Raw genomic sequence first — 14412 nt, forward strand, 5'->3', positions numbered from 1 at the left:
CTTGGCATATGAGGTGGGAGGGTCTGCTCCACTAAGCTGCTCTGGCGAGGGACACTAGTGGCCCCCATTGACAAGTGGAACATCTGCTTCTCTGTCCTCATCTGCTGTATAGCAGAGTTTACTGATTGTGAAAACTCTTTAGCTAAAATGGTCACAGGTTGGTCAAGATAATGTGGAATTGGAAGCCAGAAAGTAGGTGAGAATAAGAGAAGGCTACTTTCCTTTCACTGTCTCCTAAATTAAATCATTTGAGAAAACTCTGCCATCAACAGGCAATGCCTTGGAATCCATGCTCAGATTAGGTGGCCAGGGATAGTCATTACTACAGGCAAAGGGTCTCAGAGTCTTAATTTGGCTAAACAATAGGTAAATGGTGACACTCAAGAATTACTTTAGGTTGGGCATGGTGGCTCATACCTGTAATCCCAGCACTTTGGGAGGCCAAGGCGCATGGATCATTTGGGGTCAGGAGTTAGAAACCAGCCTGGCCAACATGGTGAAACCCTGTTTCTACTGAAAAATACAAAAATTAGCTGCGTGTGGTGGTGGGTGCCTGTAATCCCAGCTACTCGGGAGGCTGAGGCAGGAGAACCACTTGAACCTGGGAGGCAGAGGTTGCAGCGAGCCAAGATTGCGCCACTGCACTCCAGCCTGGGTGACAGAGTAAGACTCCATCTCCAAAAAAAAAAAAAAAAAAAAAATTACTTGTATATCACTGTAATCCTATAATGGTCTCACAAATTAATTGTAAGTAATTAAGATCCTGAGCATAGATTACCTGCATGTTTCTAAGGAGAGGCCATTCAAGGAGTTTTTGCATTAGAAACCTTAACATGATGTGTGTGTGTGTGTGTGTGTATGTGTGCGCGCATTTTGAGATGGAGTCTTGCTCTGTCACCCAGGCTGGAGTGCAGTGGTGTGATCTCGGCTCACTGCAACCTCCACCTCCTGGGTTCAAGCGATTCTTCTGCCTCAGTCTCCTGAGTAGCTGGGACTACAGGTGCGCACCACCATGACTGGCTAATTTTTGTATTTTTAGTAGAGACAGGATATCATCATATTGGCCAGGCTGGTCTCAAACAACTGACCTCGTGATCTGCCCGCCTCGGCCTCCCAAAGTGCTGGCATTACAGGTGTGAGCCACCGTGCCCGGCCATATGTGTATGTTTTAACTTGGGATTGTCTGGGGAAAACCTGTTCACCCTACCTTTACATAGATTCCTTTTCTCCTTATTGGCCCTTACTGTAGAGGTTAAGGTTTGGCCTGAGAAAAGAGCATTTTTCCAATAAAATAAGAGAGGATAGAATGTTAACAGCTTGGCATACAACTGTATATCTAAACTGTATAGCAGTTGGTATAGTGGGAGGTGGCCTGATCAGTAATTGGCTAAGTGAAATTCTGAGAGTATGGTCTCTTCCATTTGTTCTATTATTCCTATCCCAAACTGGGCTGGGCATGCTGGAATTTACTGCTTTAGGGAGTTGTGCTGGCTACTCATCATTTGCTCCTCCAGATCCATTCTCCACCCCTCTCAGCCCTGTTCTCTACCCCTGGACGCTGACTGCGTTTCCTGGGTGTCCTCACCCTTCAACTTCTGATCGGGGGTCAATCAGCAGGAGATACCAGGGAGAAATCTGAGAGTAGGAGGAGAGATCAGGATAATTGCATCTCTCACTCTCTCCCTCTTTTGCTGCAGTTCTGAGCAGCTACAGTCCTCCACCTAAGGCCACAGCTCTCACCCAGCAGCTCCCCTCAGACAACCCCTGTTCCATAATTCCATCTCTTATTGGCTCTGGAAACATTTTTCCTTCCCTTACAGCCTACAGGTGGTAATGACTTCCCAGTAGACACTGGGTTCTTCATCATTTTTTATGGTATCTTTGTGCTGACCTCTCTGCTACACCCTTTATAAATAGTCCCTTCATTAAGCTCCTTTTTGTTAAACTCTTTGAGTATGCATCTTTTCCTTGCCAAGATCTTAACTATATGAGTACATGTATAGCAATATTCCTATGGTTCTGCATTTCAGTGAATATAATTACTATTATTATTCTAGGTTTTTCTCTTAACTTTTTCTATTTATGCAGTTATTTATAACTTATATTACTTAGCATGTAGGAGGGGCAGTGGGCGCCCAGAAGTTAGTGTGTTGGCACTGTCAGAAACAGGTGAAACCAGTTCTAAGTGGATTGGCATGTCATCCATGAGTTGAGTTGAAAATGTATGAAAATAAATATGAAACAAGTACACTAAGTTTTAATTTACTTCCAGGTGAAATATGATTACATTATGATAAATATAATTCTAAGTGTTTATCTTATTTTTCCCAACCGTATTGAGAGCTCTGTTGCTTAGGCTGGAGGGTTTGGTGCAATCCAGGCTTGCTGCAGCCTTGAACTCCTGAGCTCAAGTGAACCTCCCATCTCCTGAGTAGCTGGGACTACAGGTGCCTGCCACCATGCCTGGCTAACTGTTTAATTTTTTTTAGAGACAGGGTCTCACTATGTCACCCAGGCTGGTCCAGAACTCCTGGCCTCAAGAGATCCTCCTGCCTTGGCCTCCCAAAGTGCTGGTATTATAGGTTTGAGCCACCATACCCAGCCTGAGAACACTTTGAAACCAGGAATATATGCTACTCTTTTGTCTCTTTTATAAAACTCAGGCTAAGCATGGTGGCTTATGCCTGTAATCCTAGTGCTTTGGGAGGTGTGGCCGAGGTGAGCAGATTGCTCGAGTCTAGGAATTTGAGACCAGTCTGGGCAACATGGAGAAACTTCGTCTCTACAAAAAAATACAAAAATTAGCTGGGTGTGGTGCCAGGCACCTATAGTCTTCGCTACGCAGGAGGCTGAGGTGGAAGGGTCACCTGAGCCCAGGAGATCGAGGCTGTGGTGAGCTGTGATTGTACCACTGCACTTCAGCCTGGGTGACAGAGTGAGACCCTGTCTCAAAAACTAAAAAATAAAAATAAATTAAAAATAAAAATAATAAAACTCAGCATACAATAAGTACTTGATAAATGCTTATGGGTTAAATGGGTGAAAAGGACACTTAATTAAATGTGTTTATTGAATAGCAACAAGTTGCTAATAGTGAAACTGGAATACATGCCACAAAAATAAGGTAAATTCCTCTTTCAAATTTAATCAGAAGAAAAGTAAATGTAATATATTAAACCAGATGAGAGGAAGAGAGGGTTAAAAGAAAGACAAGATTAATTTATGTGAACCTGCTAGAACAGGGCAAGGGCAGGAGAGAATGAAGACTATCAGGTTGGGTGTGTCTATGGGGCTGGGTATTATGTCAGGAAATTCAGTAGAAAACATTGGATTTTGAGAGCCCAAAAAGAAATAAGAATTTTTTTAAAAAAGGTAGGCAATTACTTTCTTTTGAATCTTTAAGCATTCGATATTAATTACTGAATGCGAACTAAAAAGTCCTAGAAATTTAATTTAAGGGGATGTTGTAAAGATATAACAAATGAGTTATGCATAAATCCATATGCAAGTGCTCTGGATTCTTTTCAGTAACACCATTAGTACAAATGCAAGGTGTTATTTCACATTGAATTTACAGATTGTATGTATGATATATACTTTAATGGTTACTATCTGAAAACACACAAGCTTAGGAGAGTTGAAGAGGCTGAGGAGAAGTCAAGAGTTCAGTTTATTATTACTCCTCTTTCAGTCTCTTTATCATACCATATTAACTACTAGGATGTTGTAAAGATTATTGACATCTTATTTATTCATGTTTGAGATCATTGACTGGATACTTTCATATGGAAAATATAGCACTGTATAATTATTACCTTCCCTTCATTATAGAAAAGGTTTGGATAATCAAGCAGACTTTGTACATTTCTCGTTAGACAGCTCAGCTTGAGATAACTGCTGAAAAGTCAGGTCTGCGTAAAGTTAGCATGTCCTCCAGCAATATCACTCTTTTTTACATTTTTAATTAGAAAAAAAAATCTGTTTTAATTTGCAATTCAAGTACTTTTAAGAAGGGCAAGTTGGAGTAAAGTGATTTAATCATATGTAGTGCCCCAATAAACTGTGGAGAGGAGGATGTATGTGTACTTCTCACTGGAATAGAGCCAGGGGAAACCACGGAGAGGCAGTTGATGGAGACATGTATGGTCTAGAGGGCTAGCAGGCTGTCCAGATGTATCCTACAGGGAGTCACTTACCTGGTGTGGGCACCAGTCTGTTAAGAGTTTGGCCTTTAGTTTGGTAGGCTTGACATTCAATTTTGCTAAAACACTAAGGTGGCTGGCCTTCTAGTGACTGACTTACAAGAATTATAGTCACAGAACACTCTCGAAACTGCAATATAACTATTAAGCTTGTTAGTGAATTCCCTTCCTCTAGACTATTCTAGGCTGGTGACTGAAGGAGATTGGGAATGGGATGGTGAGCCCTCGTCTTTTTCTTTTTTTTCTTCTTTTCTTTTTTTGAGACAGTCTTGCTCTGTTGCCCAGGATGGAGTGCAGTGGTGTGATCTTGGCTCACTGCAACCTCCGCCTCCTGGGTTCAAGTGATTCTCCTGCCTCAGCCTCCCCAGTAGCTGGGATTACAGGTGCCCACCACCATGCCTGGCTATTTTTTTTTTAGTAGAGATGGGGTTTCACCATGTTGTCCAGGCTGGTCTTGAACTCCTAACCTCAGGTGATCCACCCTCCTCGGCCTCCCAAAGTGCTGGGATTACAGGCATGAGCCACCACACCCGGCCTTAGGCCTCTTTTTTCTATTGAGGCCACTGAGAAGAGGCCTCAGTCTCCCTGGAGAAGCTTTTCAAACTACTTAAGTCACCTCTGTCTTCCCTTCCCTTCTCCCTCTTATCCAACCCCAGACAGTCTTATAATTTTGATAGCCGCTTCCAAAAAGATGGCATCATCCTTGATGAATATTATAGCTAATATTTCTTTAGATAGTATATAATTTGCCTCAACTACATAGCAAAAAATTTGAGGATTATCACCTAAGCCTAAAAATTTCTAAATTTTTTTCAACATAAACATCATCTCAGGCACTTACTTGAAATAGTGTCTGGAATCCCTCCCCTGAGGGTTCATGAAATCATGGGTGAACCCCACATGGTGATGATCCTTAGGAAACTTGCAAGTTCAGGCAATGCTGTGCTAGACCAATCCCCCTGGGAATCAAATCATTGTCAACGTACAGAACTCGTTTTCTTTGCTGCTGCTGAATTTTCCAAGGCGTGTGTTCCCACTACTCTCTAGAAAACTCTCTGCCTAGAGGGGCGGAGCAAGATGGCCGAATAGGAACAGCTCCAGTCTCCAACTCCCAGCGCGAGTAACACAGAAGACCGGTGATTTCTGCATTTTCAACTGAGGTACTGGGGTCATCTCTCTAGGGAGTGCCGGACAATCGGTGCTGGTCAGCTGCTGCAGCCTGACCAGCGTGAGCTGAAGCAGGGCGAGGCATCGCCTCACCTGGAAGCGCAAGGGGGAAGGAAATCCGTTTTCCTAGCCAGGGGAACTGAGACACATAACATCTGGAAAATCGCGTAACTCCCACCCCAATACTGCGCTTTAAGGAAACAGGCACACCAGGAGAATATATCCCACACCTGGCCGGGAGGGTCCCTCGCCCACGGAGCCTCCCTCACTGCTAACACAGCAGTCTGCGGCGATCTATCCGCAAGGTAGCAGCGAGGCTGGGGGAGGGGCGCCCGCCATTGCTGAGGCTTAAGTAGGTAAACAAAGCCGCTGGGAAGCTCGAACTGGGTGGAGCTCACAGCAGCTCAAGGAAACCTGCCTGTCTCTGTAGACTCCACCTCTGGGGACAGCCCACAGCTGAGGTCCAATAGGGAAAGCAGCGGGGGCGGTGCAGAGGCGAACGACTCTGTCTGACAGCTTTGGGGAGAGCCGTGGATCTCCCAACGCGGAGGTTGAGATCCGAGAACGGACAGACTGCCTGCTCAAGTGGGTCCCTGACCCCTGAGTAGCCTAGCTGGGAGACATCCCCCACTAGGGGCAGTCTGACACCCCACACCTCACAGGGTGGAGTCATCCCTGAGAGGAAACTTCCAAAGGAAGAATCAGACAGGTACACTTGCTGCTCAGCAATATTCTATCTTTGGCAACCTCTGCTGCTGATACCCAGGCAAACAGGGTCTGGAGTGGACCTCAAGCAATCTCCAACAGACCAACAGACAGTCCTTCTGACTGTCAGACGGAAAACTATCAAACAGGAAGGACACCTATACCAAAACCCCATCAGTACGTCACCATCATCAAAGACCAGAGACAGATAAAACCACAAAGATGGGGAAAAAGCAGGACAGAAAAGCTGGAAATTCAAAAAATAAGAGCGCATCTCCCCCTGCAAAGGAGCGCAGCCCATCGCCAGCAACGGATCAAAGCTGGTCAGAGAATGACTTTGACGAGATGAGAGAAGAAGGCTTCAGTCCATCAAACTTCTCAGAGCTAAAGGAGGAATTACGTACCCAGCGCAAAGAAACTAAAAATCTTGAAAAAAAGTGGAAGAATTGACAGCTAGACTAATTAATGCAGAGAAGATCATAAACGAAATGACAGAGATGAAAACCATGACACGAGAAATACGTGACAAATGCACAAGCTTCAGTAACCGACTCGATCAACTGGAAGAAAGAGTATCAGCGATTGAGGATCAAATGAATGAAATGAAGCGAGAAGAGAAACCAAAAGAAAAAGAAGAAAAAGAAATGAACAAAGCCTGCAAGAAGTATGGGATTATGTAAAAAGACCAAATCTACGTCTGATTGGGGTGCCTGAAAGTGAGGGGGAAAATGGAACCAAGTTGGAAAACACTCTTCAGGATATCATCCAGGAGAACTTCCCCAACCTAGTAGGGCAGGCCAACATTCAAATTCAGGAAATACAGAGAACGCCACAAAGATACTCCTCCAGAAGAGCAACTCCAAGACACATAATTGCCAGATTCACCAAAGTTGAAATGAAGGAAAAAATCTTAAGGGCAGCCAGAGAGAAAGGTCGGGTTACCCACAAAGGGAAGCCCATCAGACTAACAGCAGATCTCTCGGCAGAAACTCTACAAGCCAGAAGAGAGTGGGGGCCAATATTCAACATTCTTAAAGAAAAGAATTTTCAACCCAGAATTTCATATCCAGCCAAACTAAGCTTCATCAGTGAAGGAGAAATAAAATCCTTTACAGATAAGCAAATGCTTAGAGATTTTGTCACCACCAGGCCTGCCTTACAAGAGACCCTGAAGGAAGCCCTAAACATGGAAAGGAACAACCGGTACCAACCATTGCAAAAACATGCCAAAATGTAAAGACCATCGAGGCTAGGAAGAAACTGCATCAACTAATGAGCAAAATAACCAGTTAATATCATAATGACAGGATCAAGTTCACACATAACAATATTAACCTTAAATGTCAATGGACTAAATGCTCCAATTCAAAGACACAGACTGGCAAACTGGATAAAGAGTCAAGACCCATCAGTCTGCTGTATTCAGGAGACCCATCTCACATGCAGAGACATACATAGGCTCAAAATAAAGGGATGGAGAAGATCTACCAAGCAAATGGAGAACAAAAAAAAGCAGGGGTTGCAATCCTAGTCTCTGATAAAACAGACTTTAAACCATCAAAGATCAAAAGAGACAAAGAAGGCCATTACATAATGGTAAAGGGATCAATTCAACAGGAAGAGCTAACTCTCCTAAATATATATGCACCCAATACAGGAGCACCCAGATTCATAAAGCAAGTCCTTAGAGACCTACAAAGAGACTTAGACTCCCATACAATAATAATGGGAGACTTCAACACTCCACTGTCAACATTAGACAGATCAACGAGACAGAAAGTTAACAAGGATATCCAGGAATTGAACTCATCTCTGCACCAAGCGGACCTAATAGACATCTATAGAACTCTCCACCCCAAATCAACAGAATATACATTCTTCTCAGCACCACATCGCACTTATTCCAAAATTGACCACATAATTGGAAGTAAAGCACTCCTCAGCAAATGTACAAGAACAGAAATTATAACAAACTGTCTCTCAGACCACAGTGCAATCAAACTAGAACTCAGGACTAAGAAACTCAATCAAAACCGCTCAACTACATGGAAACTGAATAACCTGCTCCTGAATGACTACTGGGTACATAACGAAATGAAAGCAGAAATAAAGATGTTCTTTGAAACCAATGAGAACAAAGATACAACATACCAGAATCTCTGGGACACATTTAAGCAGTGTGTAGAGGGAAATTTATAGCACTAAATGCCCACAAGAGAAAGCAGGAAAGATCTAAAATTGACACTTTAACATCACAATTAAAAGAACTAGAGAGGCAAGAGCAAACACATTCAAAAGCTAGCAGAAGGCAAGAAATAACTAAGATCAGAGCAGAACTGAAGGAGATAGAGTCACAAAAAACCTCCAAAAAATCAATGAATCCAGGAGTTGGTTTTTTGAAAAGATCAACAAAATTGACAGACCGCTAGCAAGACTAATAAAGAAGAAAAGAGAGAGGAATCAAATAGACGCAATAAAAAATGATAAAGGGGATATCACCACCGACCCCACAGAAATACAAACAACCATCAGAGAATACTATAAATGCCTCTACGCAAATCGACTAGAAAATCTAGAAGAAATGGATAATTTCCTGGACACTTACACTCTCCCAAGACTGAACCAGGAAGAAGTTGAATCCCTGAATAGACCAATAACAGGCTCTGAAATTGAGGCAACAATTAATAGCCTACCCACCAAAAAAGTCCAGGACCAGATGGATTCACAGCTGAATTCTACCAGAGGTACAAGGAGGAGCTGGTACCATTCCTTCTGAAACTATTCCAATCAATAGAAAAAGAGGGAATCCTCCCTAACTCATTTTATGAGGCCAACATCATCCTGATACCAAAACCTGGCAGAGACACAACAAAAAAGAGAATTTTAGACCAATATCCCTGATGAACATCGATGCAAAAATTCTCAATAAAATACTGGCAAACCGGATTCAGCAGCACATCAAAAAGCTTATCCACCATGATCAAGTGGGCTTCATCCCTGGGATGCAAGGCTGGTTCAACATTCGCAAATCAATAAACGTAATCCAGCATATAAACAGAACCAAAGACAAGAACCACATGATTATCTCAATAGATGCAGAAAAGGCTTTTGACAAAATTCAACAGCCCTTTATGCTAAAAACGCTCAATAAATTCGGTATTGATGGAACGTACCTCAAAATAATAAGAGCTATTTACGACAAACCCACAGCTAATATCATACTGAATGGGCAAAAACTGGAAAAATTCCCTTTGAAAACTGGCACAAGACAGGGATGCCCTCTCTCACCACTCCTATTCAACATAGTGTTGGAAGTTCTGGCTAGGGCAATCAGGCAAGAGAAAGAAATCAAGGTATCCAGTTAGGAAAAGAAGAAGTCAAATTGTCCCTGTTTGCAGATGACATGATTGTATATTTAGAAAAACCCATCGTCTCAGCCCAAAATCTCCTTAAGCTGATAAGCAACTTCAGCAAAGTCTCAGGATACAAAATTAATGTGCAAAAATCACAAGCATTCTTATACACCAGTAACAGACAAGCAGAGAGCCAAATCAGGAATGAACTTCCATTCACAATTGCTTCAAAGAGAATAAAATACCTAGGAATCCAGCTTACAAGGGATGTAAAGGACCTCTTCAAGGAGAACTACAAACCACTGCTCAGTGAAATCAAAGAGGACACAAACAAATGGAAGAACATACCATGCTCATGGATAGGAAGAATCAATATCGTGAAAATGGCCATACTGCCCAAGGTTATTTATAGATTCAATGCCATCCCCATCAAGCTACCAATGAGTTCTTCACAGAATTGGAAAAAACTGCTTTAAAGTTCATATGGAACCAAAAAAGAGCCCGCATTGCCAAGACAATCCTAGGTCAAAAGGACAAAGCTGGAGGCGTCACGCTACCTGACTTCAAACTATACTACAAGGCTACAGTAACCAAAACAGCATGGTACTGGTACCACAACAGAGAAATAGACCAGTGGAACAGAACAGAGTCCTCAGAAATAATACCACACATCTACAGCCATCTGATCTTTGACAAACCTGACAAAAACAAGAAATGGGGAAAGGATTCCCTATTTAATAAATGGTGCTGGGAAAATTGGCTAGCCACAAGTAGAAAGCTGAAACTGGGCCGGGCGCGGTGGCTCAAGCCTGTAATCCCAGCACTTTGGGAGGCCGAGACGGGCGGATCACGAGGTCAGGAGATCGAGACCATCCTGGCTAACATGGTGAAACCCCGTCTCTACTAAAAAATACAAAAAACTAGCCGGGCGACATGGCGGGCGCCTGTAGTCCCAGCTGCTTGGGAGGCTGAGGCAGGAGAATGGCGTAAACCCAGGAGGCGGAGCTTGCAGTGAGCTGAGACCCGGCCACTGCACTCCAGCCTGGGCGGCAGAGCGAGACTCCGTCTCAAAAAAAAAAAAAAAGAAAGCTGAAACTGGATCCTTTCCTTACCCCTTATACGAAAATTAATTCAAGATGGATTAGAGACTTAAATGTTAGACCTAATACCATAAAAACCCTAGAAGAAAATCTAGGTAGTACCATTCAGGACATAGGCATGGGCAAGGACTTCATGTCTAAAACACCAAAAGCAACGGCAGCAAAAGCAAAAATTGACAAATGGGATCTCATTAAACTAAAGAGCTTCTGCACAGCAAAAGAAACTACCATCAGAGTGAACAGGCAACCTACAGAATGGGAGAAAATTTTTGCAACCTACTCATCTGACAAAGGGCTAATATCCAGAATCTACAAAGAACTCAAACAAATATACAAGAAAAAAACAAACAACCCCATCAAAAAGTGGGGAAAGGATATGAACAGACATTTCTCAAAAGAAGACATCCATACAGCCAACAGACACATGAAAAAATGCTCGTCATCACTCGCCATCAGAGAAATCCAAATCAAAACCACAATGAGATACCATCTCACACCAGTTAGAATGGCAATCATTAAGAAGTCAGGAAACAATAGATGTTGGAGAGGATGTGGAGAAATAGGAACACTTTTACACTGTTGGTGGGATTGTAAACTAGTTCAACCATTATGGAAAACAGTATGGCGATTCCTCAAGGATCTAGAACTAGATGTACCATATGACCCAGCCATCCCACTACTGGGTATATACCCAAAGGATTATAAATTACTCTACTACAAAGACACATGCACACGTATGTTTATTGCGGCACTATTCACAATAGCAAAGACTTGGAATCAACCCAAATGTCCATCTGTGACAGACTGGATTAAGAAAATGTGGCACATGTACACCATGGAATACTATGCAGCCATCAAAAAGGATGAGTTTGTGTCCTTTGTAGGGACATGGATGCAGCTGGAAACCATCATTCTTAGCAAACTATCACAAGAACAGAAAACCAAACACCGCATGTTCTCACTCATAGGTGGGAACTGAACAATGAGATCACTTGGACTCGGGAAGGGGAACATCACACACTGGGGCCTATCATGGGGAGGGGGGAGGAGGGAGGGATTGCATTGGGGAGTTATACATGATATAAACGTTATGCACATGTACCCTAGAACTTAAAGTATAATAAAAAAAAAAAGAAAACTCTCTGCCTATATCTGCCAGGTCCTACGTGGCCCCAACACTTACCCCTTGATGATGGAAGTGAAGGTCATACAGTAAAAACAAAGCAATGTTAACCAGTCAAGCACATCCACAGAATTCCACAGGTTAGACCAGCATTACTTCTGGCTCAAGCATTAAGTTTCAACCAGACTCCCCCGAGTGATGGATATTTGTACTGTTTTCTCTAGCCCTATCAGTTTACTCCCTAACCACTCCTGCTCCATCCATAGCTGTATATTATCCCAGCAGGGCCCATGGCTTCCTCTCTTGATCAGCAGAGTGGTCCAAGCTCTACCCCTACTAGAATCTCTCTCACTCTTCCCCAAGAGCTGCTCAGTACTTTTTAACTGTTTTTCTCCTATTTCTGTAATATTCATCATAATTTGTCATTCATTATCACATATATCTAAGTGCAGGTTAATGGTCTTTGGGTCCTGCAGGAGGAAAAGGGGAAAGGTAGGGATCCTCATAGCAGTGCCAACCTAAAAGGAAGAAGTTGAGGCAAAATTAATATAAGTGGAGAATTTATTTGGGCCAAGCTTGAGGATCGCAACTCAGGAGCACAGATTCAAGTTGCCCTGAATATACACTCCAATTAGCAGCAGTTACAAGTGGATTTTTAAAGGCAGAAAAGGGGACTCATACAGAGTTGTTTGTCAGAAATTCTCATTGGCTTATTGTTACAGAAATAACAGTGATTAGTGATTGGCTAAACATTGTTAAGCTATAGGGTGTGAGTTACAGTGTCCAGTGTGGCATTATCAGGCTAATTTATAGCTACTTGTGGCAACAGCAAGAAGTTTCAAGACATGAATACATAGCTCAAAGCGGGGAGTGGTACATCACAGTGGTTTCACTTTAAGGTCTTTCTGCACCTGATAATTAAAAGAACTTGCATTCTCAGATAAAAGTTCTTTTCTCCCTGTGGAATCTAAAACAAAATCAAACTCGCTGGTTGTGGTGGCTCATGCCTGTAATCCAGCACTTTGCAAAGCCAAGGCAGGGGGATCACTTGAGGTCAGGAGTTTGAGACCAGCCTGGCCAACATGATGAAACCCCCATCTCTACTAATAATATAAAGTTAGCCAGGCGTGGTGGTGCTCCTGTAATCCCAGCTACTTGGGAGGCTGAAACACAAGAATCGTTTGAACCTGGGAGGCAGGGGTTGCAGTGAGCAGAGATTGTGCCACTGCACTCCAGCCTGGACAACAGGGTGAGACTCTGTCTCAAAAAATAAATAAATAAATAAATAAATAAATAAGTCAAACTCGTAGAAACAGAGTAGCATGGTGGTTGCTGGGGACTGGGGGAGGAGGAAGTGGGGAGATGTTGATCAAAGTGTACACACTTTTAGTTGTAAGATGAGCAAGTTCTGGGGACCTAATGTACAACACGAGTGGTGGCAAATGTGATCATCATTACACAATATATAATATATCAAATCACATTGTATACTTTGAATATCTTCACTTGTCAATTTAAATATTTTTTAAAAATTATAAATCTCACCACCTGACCTCTTATGTTTCCAAATTCTTCCATCTGTTACCCCTGGTCCATATGTTTTGCAATGTCTTTGGAAACTCTAGGCCACTGATCCTTTCACTTTCCCCTTATTCATTAACCTCCTCCTCTATTTGCTTGTCTCCCTGACCATCTTTTATTTCCTAGTCCATTGTTTCATTGATGCCATCCTAGACTTTTTCTTTTTTGGTCTATCGATTCCATCTACCAGCCCCATTCTCTGTGCTCATGCCCAGGTGGCTGAGTGCTACTAGAGAAAGCCACTTTTAGTTAATACCAAGATTATGCCTGATTATACAAGAGTATAGTAATCTATAGTGCTGACTTCGATTCAGCCTTTGGTGCCATCTGTCAATTTTACAAAGTTCTTGTTCTGACTTTCCAGAATGGTTACTTCAAATTGTTTCCATTGTTTTCAAAACTTTCCATGTGTTCTACTTCCTTATTCTCAGTTGATGATGTCACCTTGTGGTCAGCAGAATGGGCCCACAAAGTTGAGCACATCCTAATCTGTGGAACCTGTGAATGTATTATATTACATGGCAAAAGTGACTTTGAAGACGTAATTAGGATTGTAGACTTTAACACAGTGATAGTATACTGGATTATCCAGGTGGGCCCAATTTAATCACATGAGCCCTTAAAAGTGGAGAATGTTCACCAGCTCAGGCAGGAAGATGCGGCTGAAGGAGAAGGCAGAAACATTCCAGGTGTGAGAGCATTCCACACACTGTCACTGATCTTGAACAGATGCCTCTAGGAGCTAAAAGTGGTCCCCAGTTGAGAGCCAGCAAGATGTTAGAAACCTTCGTCTTGCAACTGGAAGCAACTAGATTCTGCTAACAAGTTGAATGAGTTTGGAAACTTACCAGAGTCTCCTAATGACAGCCCAGCTGGCCGACACCTTGATGTCAGCCTTGTGAAACTCAGAAATGAGAAACGCGCAGAGTAGTCTATAGAACTTCTGACTTGTAGAACTGTGAGATAATACATTGGTGTTGGTTTAGGCTGGTAAATTTGTAATTCATTTGGTATAGCAGCAATCGAAAACTGACCCATGTCTCCTAACAGAAAAATTGAAGCATCAAAAGGAACTTTTTCTTTTATTTTTTTGAGACAGGGTCTGGTTCTGTCACCCAGTCTGGAGTACAGTGGCACAGTCTTGACTCACTGCAACCTCCATCTCCCCGACTCCAGCCATC

Source organism: Trachypithecus francoisi, unplaced genomic scaffold (assembly GCF_009764315.1).
Source record: "Trachypithecus francoisi isolate TF-2019V2 unplaced genomic scaffold, Tfra_2.0 Lachesis_group1, whole genome shotgun sequence".
NCBI lineage: Eukaryota > Metazoa > Chordata > Mammalia > Primates > Cercopithecidae > Trachypithecus > Trachypithecus francoisi.